The sequence below is a fragment of the Nilaparvata lugens genome, chromosome 2 (assembly GCF_014356525.2).
Source record: "Nilaparvata lugens isolate BPH chromosome 2, ASM1435652v1, whole genome shotgun sequence".
NCBI lineage: Eukaryota > Metazoa > Arthropoda > Insecta > Hemiptera > Delphacidae > Nilaparvata > Nilaparvata lugens.
The window spans coordinates 96,677,716-96,693,883 of record NC_052505.1 but is presented as its reverse complement, the minus strand read 5'-3'; the positions used below and the strand labels follow the sequence as shown (position 1 = coordinate 96,693,883).

Below are 16,168 nucleotides of genomic sequence, written 5' to 3'. Positions count from 1 at the left end.
TTATTTCAGTTCCATATATAAGACACAACTTTTCAAATATTAAAATCCTACATCGTCTCTCATTCTCCGCCCACACGCTACCAAGTTCAACTACTTTTGAATTTTATCTCAATAATTTATTCAGAAATCAGTATTGTCGCGTCTTGGGGACTTGGGAGACTGGTTCTTGGTTCTTGCCTTTCACAATTCGTGCCTTATGGCTGGCTTTGTTAGGTTGGCAACACCTGCTGTTTAAACAGCATAGTACTGCCAACTTTATAGAAACAGTCAGTCAGTGACCGGCTTTGCTCTACTGAGGAGTGAACAAGCTCCAACTTTTTGTGTCAAGTTCGAAGTTCGTAACTTTTTTCTGTGTGGTTCTCAACTTACGCGACTTACGTGACAACATATCGCTCAGTTTTACGTGCAATATTTCAGTGGATTTTGTGATTTATCAACTTGTGCCTCACAATTTTTCAACACAACTTTCTGGGATCACTATATTTTGAAAGGTGAGTAAAATTTATTATCTCCTTATCTGTAAATCTCAATCTCTGTTATCTGTTATTGCTCTCTCTCTCTCTCTCTCTCTCTCTCCTCTCTCTCTCTCTCTCTCTCTCTATCACTCTCTCTCTCTCTATCTTGGTATCTATTCTACAGTTAGGTCTAATTTGTCAATTAAATAAATAACAAATATATCTCACTTTCTCTCTCTCTTTTTGGTAGAGAGTTAGTGGGGAGGATATTTTTAATATTCTTTCCGAAGAATGGACATAGATATTTCCAAAGCTCCGCCAATTTATGTAGATGCATAACAATTTAATTATTATCTATAGTTATTATATTAAAAATTGCTTTTTCATATCATATACAGTTCAATAATTATTTTCTTAGTCTATATTATGTAAATTCATCTATAATTTTGCTGTATTGTAATCTATTGTATATAAGTGTATAAGCCAGTATATATTGTAATCTACATAAATAAAGTACTCAATCAATCAATCAATCTCTACAGTATCTCTTCTCCATGGTACTATGGTGAGGTCCACATTATAATGGCAGTGGAGAAAAATAGGAGACGTTGCCGATCCTCTGTCATGTCAATGCCTTCTAAAGACAGTAGCTGACACACGTTTATTGATGTAATATCAACTGTTCATTCTCGTTGAAAATAATCAATTATATTTTATTATTAAGTACGAAAATAATTATTTTGTTAATAATTTATCAATGAATTTTTATTATTAAGATTAAATATTCTGTTAATTAAATTATTCATTTTACATTGTTGAAAGACGATCTGGCAACAGAGCAAAACGAGAAAAATAGCGCTTTCTGCTTTGTTGAATGATAGACAAGGATAGCAATACCATGGCTAATCAAACACTGCCATTATAAACGTGGACCTCCAATATCTACCTACTTTAATATAATTCCTCTGATGATTCTAATTTTAATTGAAATGATCATCTATAAGAATAAATTATTTATATACGAAATATAAACCAATGAGCTATATTTATAAAATAGCTTCATAATAGTTAAAATGTGTTTTTAATCTGTTATTTTATATTCAAAACTTTATTGTTATTATTATCACTTATATCCTGTAGTGATTGTATTTCTATTATTGGGCTGAATAAACCATTCTGCATAACTTTAATTTACTGATTGTTACTCATCCAAACAACTACTATTCTCATTACTCACATATAATGGCTTTCATGGTGGTTTCACAGAGGTACCACCTCATCATTTGAGGCATTAGTGAAAATGTTGGTTAACTTTTCAATTAATGGTCAATTTTATGCCTATAGTTGAACAAGAAAATGAATGAATTCCACTTGATTTCTGGAGAATTCTTAATTCATGAAATAAAAGGTTGAAACGTGTTTTTAATCTGTTTTATATTTAAAACTTTTCAAATAAAGGGTACTATGCAAATATTATATATAAATAAAAATAAGTTGCCCTGAATACAAACATTTTAAGAACCTATATATTTATATTTTCAAAATGTTTAGAAGCAACCGATATATCTGTCAATTTGTGATATATCTGTCAATTTGATATATCTATCGTGTTTCGGATGGACACGTTAAGCCGTCGGTCCCGGCTGCCTAAAAAGCAGTCGTTAGGTCATGTCAGAGGCCCTGAAATTGATCAGTTGCGACCTGAAAACTCTGACACCAGACCTGAGCCAGCCAGGTCACTCGATATTATTATTTTATTATCTGTCAATGACGAATATAAAAATATATCTATCAATGAACCAACTTATAGTATAGTAGCCTTCCTGTATACAATTTAAAAATAATTTTTGTCCAGGGTTTCAATCCTGGTTTAAGCTTGATGCACCTCTTAACTTTGACTGTGGTTTAGTGGTACAGTATAATAGACCTGTATACAATTTGAAAATAATTTATCCAGGATTCAAATCCTTATTGTTTGAGCTTGATGAAACTTTGCTTGTGGTTTAGTATAATAGATAACTGTAACCAGGCCTTCACCAAACTCTCGTAAACCATTAAACCACGATTATTCTTTTGAAACACTATTAACTATAATCTGTTGAGCTAGGATAATCATTTTGATTGAAAAATGTGTGTTCTGTGGGTGAGTTATTAAAATTTATAGTTTGTTTAAAACGTTGGCTGAAAATTAATTATTCATTCTGAAAGTTTTATAATTATGAATTAATGAATGAATAAAATGTTACCAACGTAAGGCTTCTATGAATAGCAAGGTAGACGCTGAGAGGTGACATTTTGACTGGTCTTATCACCTTATCAGTTATCACAGAAGGTTGCTATTATCATACAAGAGCCTGCTTCAAAGTCAATCTCAATTAGCCTTCAGTTGTAACACTTTACAGCTTACAGCTCTAGTAGATATGTGTAAGATCTAGATGAAGCTACTTTGGAATTCAAAAGTAGTTTAGTATTTTAATAATATTTTATAATAGTGATTTTGATAGGACTTTTGATAATTATTTAGAATGAACTATGTTGAAATATAGAACTTCTATCTTTTTACATAGACAGTTCTATATAGGCTAGTAGATGTGTATGGCTAGGATGCTATTCAAAATTCAAAAGTAGTTTAGTATTTTGAATAATTTTGCTTGGACTCGAATGATTTAGAATAAACTATTTTGGATATGAAGCTCTATATAGGCTAGTAAATGTGTTGGATTTGGAAGCCACTCAAAATTCAAAAGTACCTAGTTTATTTTTTGACAATTTGAGAGTAATATTCTGATCGAACACAAATGATTTTGAATGAACTGTATAGAATAGAACTATAATTTACATGGAATATATTAATGATCTAGTATATTGGAGGTTAATTGGAACAGAGTAGATTAATTGAAGACTTTGAATAAATTCAGTTAATTTTTAAATAATGTTTAATTGAACAAAAAATTATGATAGGCCTATTGGATAATTATTATTGATAATGACAAACTTATCGAATGTTACTGAATATTATGTGTTCACTTTTACCAGACAAAAAGCAGTATTGACTGTGATTTTATGTCTTTGCAGTTTTAATATAATAACGACTATAGTGGAGTACACGTTATAATGGTAGTGGAGAAAGATAGCAGAATAACATTGCCGATCTTCTGTCTTGTCAATGCCTTCTATAGACGATAGCTGACACAGTTCTATTGATGTAATATTAACTGTTCATTCTCGTTAAAAATAATCAATTATATTTAATGAAGCAGAAAATTATATTTTTTCAATGATTTCATAATGAATTTTCTCAATCAAGATTTAATATTTTGTTTATTGACTACTAACTACATTATTAAAAAATGATCTGGCAACAGAGCAAAGCGAGAAAGAGATAGCGCTATCCGCTTTGTTGGATGATAGACAAGGATAGCAATACCATTGCTAATCAAACACTGCCATTATAACGTGGACCTCACTATAGTACGGTATAGTAACGCTTTACTATTATATTGAATAAAAATGAAAAAAGAGATTAGTTGAAGACTTTGAATAAATTTAGTTGATTTTCGAATGATGTTTACTTGAACAAATAATTATGATATTTATCAATGAGGACAACCTTTTAAGCGAGTTATTTAATTTTAAATGAAAAAGACTAAGAAATTGTCAAAAAAAACACAGATTTATTGGGGTACTTAGAAAAAACGGTTTCGGTTATTACACCATTGTCAATCTCTGATAAACTAAAACTAAATACAAGAGCAGCAGAATTATTTAGGACGACTCATAAAGCATATAATTATTCAAAGAAAATTAATCTTTCTTTAATCTTAATTTTTAAAAATTCAAAACACATAGTGAATTTCTCAATTATGAACAGGGATTTAATAATTTTCCCTCAAATGGATTATAGTACTACAGTACTTACCATGCGAAGTGGAGATAATAACCATACAGTAGTTATTTTAGTGCAAAATTACTCTCCACTGATAAGAATTTATGGACAGTATTTTTAACTGTTCCTTAATTTGAGTCAGTTATTATACTGTCTGAGTTGATTTCAGCTTCAACACATTTACTGATTTATGTTTAAACTTTTACCTTAACTGATATGAATATGTTCCACCCGCAAGTTTTAGAATCAGATTTGGTTCAAAAGTTGAGAATTTAAATCAATAAATTTAGGACTGAAGGCGTTTCAAATTGCATGATTGAAGGAGGTTTTGAATTTGTTAAGTATTTTTACGCTTACAATCTATTTCAAATGATATAAAATGTGAGATTACTATTTCAAATTATTGATAAGAATTCTTCATTTGAACGAAGATGATACAATAATGATACAAAGATAATACAATGATGATAGACAAGGATAGCACCATCAAAGTGTTCTATTAAAAACTGCCATTATAACTGTACTCTTCTTCTCATTCCAGATTAGCTATTCTGAATCTAACAACAATCAAAATGGTACGTCATACATTTTTGAGATATTTTATGATACATTCGCAATAAATATTGAGAATAGCCATTCAACTTTGACTCCTATTACGATTATATGCGATTGAAAATCATTCATCTATTGAATAATTACCCATCCAAGCAACATTGCAGATTACTTTTCTCCTTAACAAAAATATTGGAATAGAGAGCACAAATATGGATAAAACATCTATAAGATTTTGAATGTAATATTAATTTATAATTTGTAACCCGTGCTCCGCAAGGGTCTAATATTATTAACTTGACAAATTAAAACTCGACGTAATGGAATCTTTGAGGAATTAGAAATAGACCTATAACCATCCTCGATAAATTTAAGAACTTTTTTGCAAAATTTCGAGTAAATCAGTTGAGTAGCTCAAACGGGATGATGCGTCATTAGTGAATTTCCTATCCTGTACGTTTGTTAAACCGATTCTTTCCTTTATAAAGATATATTATCTATTTTGCAGAAACAGAAGTCCTTTGTTAGTTCCATTATAATGTAGTTCCATTCATATATAGCTTCCATTTGGATACTTGAAGTATTTATTATACAGTAATATTACAAATACGACACGATACAAACAGACAGATTTTTGTTTTTACTAATTATCATTAATTAATTGCAGATAGTTCATTCGATAGTCTCTTAAAAACTCGATAAACCGTATGTTATTTTTAATGTATTTAGATCATAGATACAATTCTGAAAAAACAGCTTTTATTCAGTCTATATATTGATGTATTATATTGTAATGATATTACTGTACCGTATATTGATTGTAGTTGAAAGCTCGTGCAATATTTCTTCAACAAATTCAATCTCTGAATCTCCAATCAAATGATTTGATTTTGTTCATTAATTACATCGGAAATAAACTTTCTCGATGAATTCCAATGTCTCAAATGAATTGAAATAATGTCTAAATATTCAATAGGCTGAACATTTCACTAGGTACCTTTTTTTCTCTGTTGAAATTCTGGAGACAAGTGGAAAGAATAGGCTACTGATTTCATTATACCTTACTGATTATTTATTCATCATATTTGGAGTATTGTTCAAGGACATATATGTATTTGAGAAATTCAGCAAATTTTTTAGGAAATATAGGTCGGTTCTAATTATTTTTAGGCATTATTTTATTTCATTTTAGATACTGATATTTTTTTTCTCTTCATTCTTGATGAAGATGCACGAGACGAAGAAGAAGAAGAAGAAGAAGAAGAAGATGAAGAAGGAAAAGAAAAGAGATGAAGAAGGAAAAGATGAAAAAATAATAAGAAGACGACAACTTTCAAATTCTAATAAAACAGGTCACAGAGATTTGTATTGCGTCGCATAAATAACATGGAATAAAATTGCACGTAAATAGAGTTGAACTCCAAAGAAATGTTCAGTACAAGAAATTTGAATGCAACTTCGATTTTAGTATTTAGCACTGTGTGAAATAATTGGAAGTCATGCCGTTTCAAATCGAAAACAATTGAGAGTCGCTTAATTTGCGAAATTCCTTTCAAACAATTTCGACTAGTCATTAATAAATGATGATATTATTTGGGCTCAGCTCATTAAAGAAAGTGACACATGAGAAACACGGTCTACTGCGACTCTGATAATGTCAATGAATGACCTTCAACAGTAGTAATTATTACGTGCATTATTATAGTTGAAAATTATATTATATTATCTTCCTGTCTCTTTCCTTACCACGACTTCCGGGTAGCCTATAGGGATTAGGTTTAGAAATCAGCTTTTTCAGTTTGGAATTGGAGTGGAATCGGCTGTACTCTATAGAAGGCAGTGGCAAGGCAGAGAATCGGCAACGCTGTTATCCTATCTTTCTTATTCACTGCCATTGAAACGCTGAACTCACAATGATTATTATTGTGGGAGAAGAAGAGCAAGAGAAGAGAGAAGAAGTAGAAGAATAGGAAGAAGAAAAATAAGAAGAAGAAGAAGAAGAGAAGAGAAGGAGAAGAAGAGAAGAACGTACTCAGAAATCTCCTCAGCCCACTCATTATTTCCTATCACACTCTATTTGACTCTGTGCCACTAATAATCAATAATTATTAGTCAGGTGGCAAATTTGGCAATTCAAGGCCACAGTTTCATTCCTCTAAAGAGACACACTGGGGTGTTTTACACCCCAGGGATTTTTTTTTCTGTTCTGCAGTAGACAATATCAAACAGATGGGAATTTATGCCCCAGTCTAAATTCGGTTTGTAGTATTGACAACTACTCTCCACCACTTCCAGTCAGTAATAGCATTCTACAAGGTCACCCGCTCATCTTGTTCTTCGTTTGGGGTGTCTAACACCCCAGAGTGTCTTTTACGTAGGACTTAAATCAAACACTTTTATTACAAAGATTTACTAGTATTGTCACTACGAATGTGGTATGGGATGATTGATCAGATTGAAATAAATGCTATGATTCTCTACAACTTGAGTTTCAAAACAGTAAAACTAGTAGTTCTGTGAACAGTAGACCTCACGCAGTATTCTCATTCACAAGTACCTGATTGAAACTATAGACCTTATGGAAATACAGCAATAGACTAGCTTCTCCACATATCTGTGTAATCACTTGTCAGCTGATTTATGATGAATAATGCTATAGTCTGATAGTCTTTTTCCTTTTATATTATCCTTGAAATGCAAAATTTCCAAAAACCTTGTATACACGTCGACGCGCAATTAAAAAAGGAACATACCTGTCAAATTTCATGAAAATCTATTACCGCGTTTCGCCGAAAATGCGCAACATATAAACATATAAACATTCAAACATTTAAACATTAAGAGAAATGCCAAACCGTCGACTTGAATCTTAGACCTCACTTCGCTCGGTCAATGAAGAGACGTGAGTTTTTTATGAAGTTGTCATTGGCAATGATCAAGCCATATCCGCTTTGAACTAATATTATTAGTTCAAACCGGATTTAGGAGCTCCAACACTTAGGCGGAACATACGGTACGTACTTTCAAAAATTAGTATAAATATTGATAAGCAGTGCTTTACTTTTGATTTCTGTATGCACTTGGAAATAAAATGATTAAGAAATGATGAAGTATGGTCTAAGTAGGTACTTGTTTTTTTCCATATTTCAAAGAAACATGCAAAATTAAATTGGGGTCTTCAACACCCCAGTGTGTCTACTGTGTTGGCATAAAGTAAGTGTGTCTCTCTGTAGGGTTGATGCAAACTACAGGTAACCCGTGCTCCGCAACGGTCCAATTAAAAAGTTGACAAACTGATTATTTTCAACATGAATGAACAGTTGATATTACATCAGATTTATACCGTTATCAGCTATCCTCAGGCAGAGAGTCGGCACACTGTTCTCCTATCTTTCTCCATCACTGCCATCGTAGCCTGTAGCTCACTGAAGGGATATGAGGGGAATTTTTATTGCCATTTTAATTGGAGCAGAATCTGTTCATTGTGTCTCCCCCAATATAATAATTATCATAATCAGTAGGCTAATTTCGTAAATCAAAGTCAGGGTCCTGTTCCATTCAAATATTACAGTCCTGTCAACGGAAACAACTAACAGTAAGCTTGGTCACACCAAACAAATAAAATTGATTAATTCTTAGTCAAAAACAAATACAAGAAAATTTTTACAAATTAAAATACCGTAATCATTGAAGTACAATAGTTTTTGGCGTGACTGGAAAAAAAAGCCTTGAGCTCCAGCGCCACAAGTCCAGAAAATAAGAAATACATTTTTTCAATCTAATAGCATCAGTAGGCCTACAAATGAAACAATTCTGTTGATTGATGATAATCTATCGATGTTGAATTTCATTAATAATCCAAGTACTTGATAAACAAAATATAAATGCACAGAAAAATTATATAATAATTGTCGATTTTTCATAATTTTCACACAATAATAAATAATTAATATTTCCAAAATTGGTGATTCAGCCAACTCAGTTCTCAATTTCAAAATAATAGTTGTGTTTTACCCACGATTTTATTAATCTCAATTTGGTTTTTGCTATTTTTTATCCTTAATAAAAGTCTTCTGGAATTTTATTTATTAGTTTATTACTCTGAAATTCCAATTGGTGTTTACTAGATGTTTATGAAGTAGAATTAATATTGAAAGAGTTTACTATGCTTTCATGGTAAAAACTGTCACTTGCATACGTCCAAAAAAAAAAAAAACTTAAACAATATTTTAATACGGTACAGCTTATGTACAGAGTAAAGAGGTCATGTTTTTCATTTCATTTCATTTTACCTTTTGTAATTTGTATTATTATTCTATTCCATTTAATTTTTTTACATAAAGAAGGTTCTTCCAACCAACTAAGATCAATTAATAAGGTTGACAAGATTAGCTTCTACCCAGTTATTGTTTTATTATTTTCTGATTCAAAAAAGGTTATCTGAAGTAAAAAAATAGTAAACTATAATGAGATCCACGTTATAATGGCAGTATTTAATTAAAATATTGATGTTGCTATCCTTGTCTATCATTCGACAAAGCAGATAGCACTATTCTTTTCAGAGGGCAGCGTTGCCGATTCTCTGCATTACCACTTCTATAGAGGATATCATTCTGATACCGGTATATCTGATGTAATATTAACTGTTCATTCTTTTCCTGCTGAGGGTGATGCCCACATGAGCTCTAGGCTTGTGCGCGGGTAATGACGTGGATGATATAATGGGAGATAAATGGACCTACAGTTTTGGGTGGGTTCCGAACAACCGTGAAGATATTTTGTTAGTAAAATCACTTCGCTTATATGAGCTACTTGATTCAAATAAAAACAATATAAAAACGTTTAGTATCTTTTTATTAAAAACTATAAAATATTTCAAAAACTAATTTCAACCATAGGTCATTTTAAAGTTATAATGTAAAAAATAAACAAATTGATTCTAGATAATATGAACATAAGCAATAGTCGTTGAAATATTTCAAAGTTTTCAATAAAATGGTAATACAAATTTTTATATTGTTTCTATTTGTTAGTAAACTATAATAAATTTATTTATTCTCCATTTTTACAGTATATACAGTGCAATTGATTACCATAGTTACGGAGATAATAACAGAAGATAACTAAAAATCACAATATAATCAACAATTAAAAGCATTACAGACTAGTAGTTCTGTGAACAGTAGACCTCACGCAGTATTCTCATCCACAAGTACCTGATTGAAACTATAGACCTTAAGAAAATGCAGCAATAGACTGGCTTCTCCACACATCTGTGTAATCACTTGTCAGCTGATTTTTGATGAATAATTCTATAGTCTGATTTTTACTCTAATATTGGCGTATGAAGGAGGCTCCTTTCTCCTTTTATATTATCCTTGAAATGTAAAATTTCCAAAAACCTTGTATATACGTCGACGCGCAATTAAAAAAGGAACATACCTGTCAAATTTCATGAAAATCTGTTTCCGCGTTTCGCCGTAAATGCGCAACATATAAACATTTAAACATTAAGAGAAATGCCAAACCGTCGACTTGAATCTTAGACCTCACTTCACTCGGTCAACAATTAAGCATTACAGAAAATCATTATATTATGGAAAATAATCCCAAATGTTACAAAAACCTGTTTGGGCAGAAAAAAGGAAGTGTTACAGTTAAACACACAAAGCATATTGAGAAAGAGAAAGAAATGAAACTAAAAAGACAAGAAAAATGGAAAGAGAACTTGAGTATCAGTTATGTCTCAATGCACATCATATATTATATTTCAACAGTGTCAAAAACTGATCTGGCAACATTGCAGAGCTAGAAAAGGATACCGCTGTCTGCTTTGTCGACAAGTATAGCAGATCACCACCAGTATCAACAACACCAAATGTTGATCAATTTACTGCCGTTATAACGTGGACCTCGTCACTATAGATATTGTATATTTTTCAATATTTATACGTCATAAAATGAGTCTAAGCAATATTGGTTTCATAATAACTGGAGAAATACGAGAATATTCCCACTGATTAGTTTTAATTTGAAAGGTCATCAAAATATCATACCATACTGAAGGTGCTAATTTCTTCAATTGGTTGCGAATGTTAGAACGGTTTTTACTACTGCTTGTAAAAGGTCGAATACTCTTCATTAAAAACTCATTATTGACTTTTATTGGAGAAATGTCGTGTCTTTGGTGTCAACACCTCTAAAATAATTTCTAGTAGACTATCTTGTGAGAAAGCTTGTGAAGCTTTTATTACTCTCATAATAAAGCTCTTATATAAACTCTTGAAGCTCTCATTACTTTAGACGTCTAGAGAATCACTCAGATTCTAATTGTAAAACAACCTATAATTTATTTGTATGTACCGTAGGCCTACTTGTTCAGTTTTCAATTAGCCTAATGGAAGTTGGAATGATTGGAACATTTTTATCCTTGTTTACCAGTAATTCTTCGAAATTATATTTTTAATATGTGAATATTTCCTATTTTAGTTATAATAATGTGGAATATATTTCTTCTATGTTTAGTTTTGAAGCATCTAAATTTGTGAAAATACTTGAGGATTGAAAATTTTGTGAATTGACGAACAACTACAAGACTCAACCTATTTCGGACTATGTGCTATCTGAATTTGGGAGAGGAATAGCACAATAAGATTACCTTATTTTTTTCTCTCCCTATCACTTTGATAAAAATGAATGAATGATGTAACAATAACGGAAATTAGTAGCGTATCTCAAATATATTGTTCTACTGATAAATTAGTGGACAATATCAAAAGTAGTTTTCTTCCAATATATTTGATTCAAATTTAAATTCAATCCAAACAGAACAAGCGGCTGTGGAGGTAGTTTATTGAAAATAATAATTATATATATCTTCCTTCCAAAATGTATGATACCAGTTATAGACTATAAAGCCTACCTGCTATACAGGAGATTCATATTATGAAGTCAGCACCCCGATTAAGATTGGATTGCTATCTTTGTCTGTCATCAGACAAAACTGATAGATATATCCTTTTCTATATCCGTATACCGGTAGTCTTAAGAGATAGTTTGTTAGCTATGAAGAAATATAATCAACTACGAAAATATTTCATCCTAAACACGAGAATTTATTATATGTTCAATCATGAGAGAAGAATCATATTCTTTTGACGGATAAAATATAGAATAGAATAGAATAGAATATTTTATTTGTGTTTGTTCCCATGAAACATACAAAGAGGTTGGTATACAATCAATACATTAATTACAGTGTCAATGTGAATTGTGAACTTTGGGGCGTTTCGTGTGTCTACTTTTATTGTATCGGCACCGAAACCCCACTTCAGAGATAGAATCATTTGATACTCTTATTTTCCAAGAAGGATTTTGCCTCTTTGTCTAATAAAAATATTCATCATTCTACTCTGGATCCTAAACTAACAAATTTACTATTTTCATTAAGTTGACAATGCGTAGGCAATAAATAAAATACATTGCATCTGATTACTTTTATTGAAAACTTTTCAAGTTTACAAAATAAAAGAATGTTACACAATAAAAAACTTAGTACTACCAAACCTATACTCTGAATTATGTTTTCTTTTTGACAAGACCTAATTTTTAAAATAATGAACAAATTTTACTGATTTTCTGAAAATAGATTAGATTAATTAATTTTTACTCACGTGAATTTAGCCTACCCAAGATTCCACTTTTAATTTTAAACACCTTAAAAAATTTAAAATTGACACTTTCAAAAGTTACATTAACAAACAAATTTTCTACTTTATGTTTAATTGAACAAATAAATGAAATAATAAGCTATTAATTAGAATTTTACCAATAAATGTGGAGCAACCAAATTTTTTGTTCTAACTCGTGGAATCTCAGGTGAAAAAAGGTACGGAAACAAACAGGATATATTATAAACTTCCTTTACCTAGAGCAAATAAATCTCAATGCTACTGAAATCTGAGTTATATAATTCAATGTATCAACCAAATAAAAGTTAAATTTTAAGTTATAATCTGGTTATTTAATTTGTACACTGTCAAAACTTTATAAAAAATTAAATAAACTATTGTTACAATTCAAACGAGTTTATTTATTCAACCTGATTTATTGACATTAAAAGGCGGCAAGTTTAAAATTTTGTTTTGGCGGTACGAGATTGACAAGTTTGAACTACAAAATTAATTCTCTCTCAAGTTAACTTGATAATATTTAATGTGACATTTTTCATTATTTTTTCTAACATTACAACTTGTAAAGCAGAAGTATATCACTGCCAATTTAAATTGAAAAATAACATGCTAAGCAATCCAGAAAGTTTTTTTTTTCAGTTTAAATGTTCGTCTCTAGAGAATTTAAATCACTCTAAATCATTCACAAATTGTCTATATTTCAAATAACTGGAGAAGTACGAGAAAATTCTATCCAATTTGGTAGCTGAGTCAATACACAATAGATTTCTGTAGTTTTCCTCATTGCCCTGACCCTCCTGGAGATATTCAGCCAACAAAGTCCTCCTGCGATGTTCAAACGTAGGGCATCCGAAAAGAGCGTAAAAGAGATTATTGTCAGCTAGTTGATTACACATCGTGCATATCTCCTCACTTGAGAACGTCGCTGTGCATCCCTTATAGTAGATTGTAGAGTGGTTTGGTTGGGCTAATCTCAGTTGACTGATGAGGCGCATTTTCCATATAAATTTCTTCTAAAGCTGAAGTACAGCTCTCCTGTGCCTAGACTGCTTATATGCTGGAAAAGCCTATTGTAGCAAGAGTTCACTACCTTTGACGGATAAAATACTATTTGAAATAGGTTTGATTATCATTTACAAAAATCAACAATTAATATAACATCATAATAATTACAGCCTATACCGCAATTACTTAAAAAAACTTTCTTTTCAACAAAAGTATAGCAAAACGATGTGAGTTATACAGTTCAAAAACGTCAAAAATAAATTAATACAAAAGCAGAAAATATCAGTCATAAAATGGAACACTAATAACATTTTACAATTCATGAGATTTGCAATTTTATAACATATGAATTCGTTTCTAACGATTCAGAGCTAAATTTATATTATAATAGTCTAATAATAGAATGCGATTGTAAAATTGGCAAATTTGTAGTTCTATAATTCCACTGACTTTATGTAACACACTATAGTTCATTGAACATGTTTCTAACTTATATATGAAACTAGTCAGACTTGAGTAGCAGCCACTTTGAGCGCTTTTCCCGTTTGATTTTTTTGACTTGAGCCGTCTAATATGGTCAAGGCTGACTAATATGCAGCTGTAGATGGATGTTGACATATTAATTGTCTGTAGAACACAAATTTGTGGCCAGGGCAAATTCTGATAGCGATAATTCTGAATAATGGTCAAGGTAAATATGTACCGATATTGAAGTAGGCCTTCCTTATCGATCACCCAAGTAACAAAAATTCAACTTTTTTTTTGATAAGACTCGTTATAGAACTTCTACAATAATGTATCGAGTTTATTTAAAAATAGAATTATTCTATACCTTTTCTCAAAAAGTTTTTAATATAAAATAATAGATTGAAAACATAGTTTTAGAACCTGAAAATGATGTGAAACATCGCAACTAGTAGTTTTAATTTGTGATTTTTATTTATTATATATTACAATAAAAACTTGTAAAAAGGGCAGGTCTACTAATTTATTATTCTATTTTATAAATAAACTCAATACATTATTGTATTGTAGAACTTCTATAACGATTCTTATCTGAAAAATTGAATTTTTATCATTTCGATGCTTGATAAGGAAGGCCTACTAAGTTTTAAATATAGAAAAATAGATTAAAACACAAATTTTGAAACCTGAAGATGATGTGAAACATCTGAACTAGTAGTTTCAATTTATTATTTTATATTATTTTGATACAAGGATAGCAACACAAATGCTAATATAATATACTGTCATTATAACGTGAATCTTACTATAATTGTATTATTAATTCAGTAATTCAGTGAAGTCCTATAACATAACATATTATCCATTAAATTCAGGATGCCTCCACCTCTAACTCTACCTGGACATCCTTTCACCTCGCACTATGATCTATGACACTAACTGAATGACATTATGCTAATAATTATCGTCTAGCATTTTGTAATAGGTCATTTCATTGAGAAAAAAACTAGTAGCAATAAAGTAAGGCTAATGCGAGAGTGGATCTCATCTGTAGACAGTGTGCTATAGCTCAGATATATATGTTCCACATATAGAGTTATTTATCAATATGTATTTAACATAAATGTAGTACATATATAGATATAGATAGAGAGGTCGTTGCTGCATATTATCAAGTCAAGGCCGCGTCGTCTATAGCCTATATCAACGCCATAAGGCATTCTATCGTATATTATCTTGTACAGATACTAAATCATATTGTATCAATATCTTCTTCTTCTTCTTCTTCTTCTTCTTCTTCTTCTTCTTCTTCTTCTTCTTCTTCTTCTTCTTCTTCTTCTTCTTCTTCTCTTCTTCTTCTTCTTCTTCTTCTTCTTCTTCTTCTTCTTCTTCTTCTTCTTCTTCTTCTTCTTCTTCTTCTTCTTCTTCTTCTTCTTCTTCTTCTTCTTCTTCTTCTTCTTCTTCTTCTTCTTCTTCTTCTTCTTCTTCTTCTTCTCTTCTTCTTCTTCTTCTTCTTCGTCTTCTTCTTCTCTTCTTCTTCTTCTTCTTCTTCTTCTTCTCTTCTTCTTCTTCTTCTTCTTCTCTCTCTTCTTCTTCTTCTTCTTCTTCTCTTCTTCTTCTTCTCTCTTCTTCTTCTTCTTCTTCTTCTTCTTCTTCTTCTTCTTCTTCTTCTTCTTCTTCTTCTTCTTCTTTTCTCTTCTTCTTCTTCTTCTTCTCTTCTTCTTCTTCTCTTCTTCTTCTTCTTCTTCTTCTTCTTCTTCTTCTTCTTCTCTTCTTCTTCTTCTTCTCTTCTTCTTCTTCTTCTTCTTCTTCTTCTCTTCTTCTTCTTCTTCTTCCTTCTTCTTCTTCTTCTTCTTCTTCTTCTTCTTCTTCTTCTTCTTTTCTTCTTCTTCTTCTTCTTCTTCTCTTCTTCTTCTTCTTCTTCTTCTTCTTCTTCTTCTTCTCTTGCATCATCATCTTCATCAAGAATGAAGAAACAGTTCATACAGGTTTATTGATGTAGTATTAACTGTTCATTCTCGTTTTAATTGATCAATTATATTTTATTAAGCAAAAAATTATATTTTTCAATACTTTCATAATCAAGATGGAATATTCTGTTAATTAACTATCAA

At 30.8% G+C, this 16,168-nt stretch overlaps 1 protein-coding gene across 7 annotated transcripts in view; it reads left to right on the top strand.

The window, feature by feature from the left end:
- The first annotated feature begins 252 nt into the window (after positions 1 to 252).
- LOC111046669 (high affinity cAMP-specific and IBMX-insensitive 3',5'-cyclic phosphodiesterase 8) overlaps positions 253 to 16,168 on the top strand; it is a 182,867-nt gene continuing 166,951 nt past the window's right edge. For 5 of the 7 annotated variants that reach the window (XM_039422190.1, XM_039422196.1, XM_039422195.1 and 2 more), the window contains exon 1: positions 253 to 491. The gene's annotated coding sequence lies outside the window, so the exon portion shown is untranslated. Of the gene's footprint in view, positions 492 to 4,882; positions 4,917 to 16,168 lie in introns of all 7 variants that reach the window. The other 2 variants (XM_039422191.1, XM_039422199.1) reach the window with 2 other exon arrangements.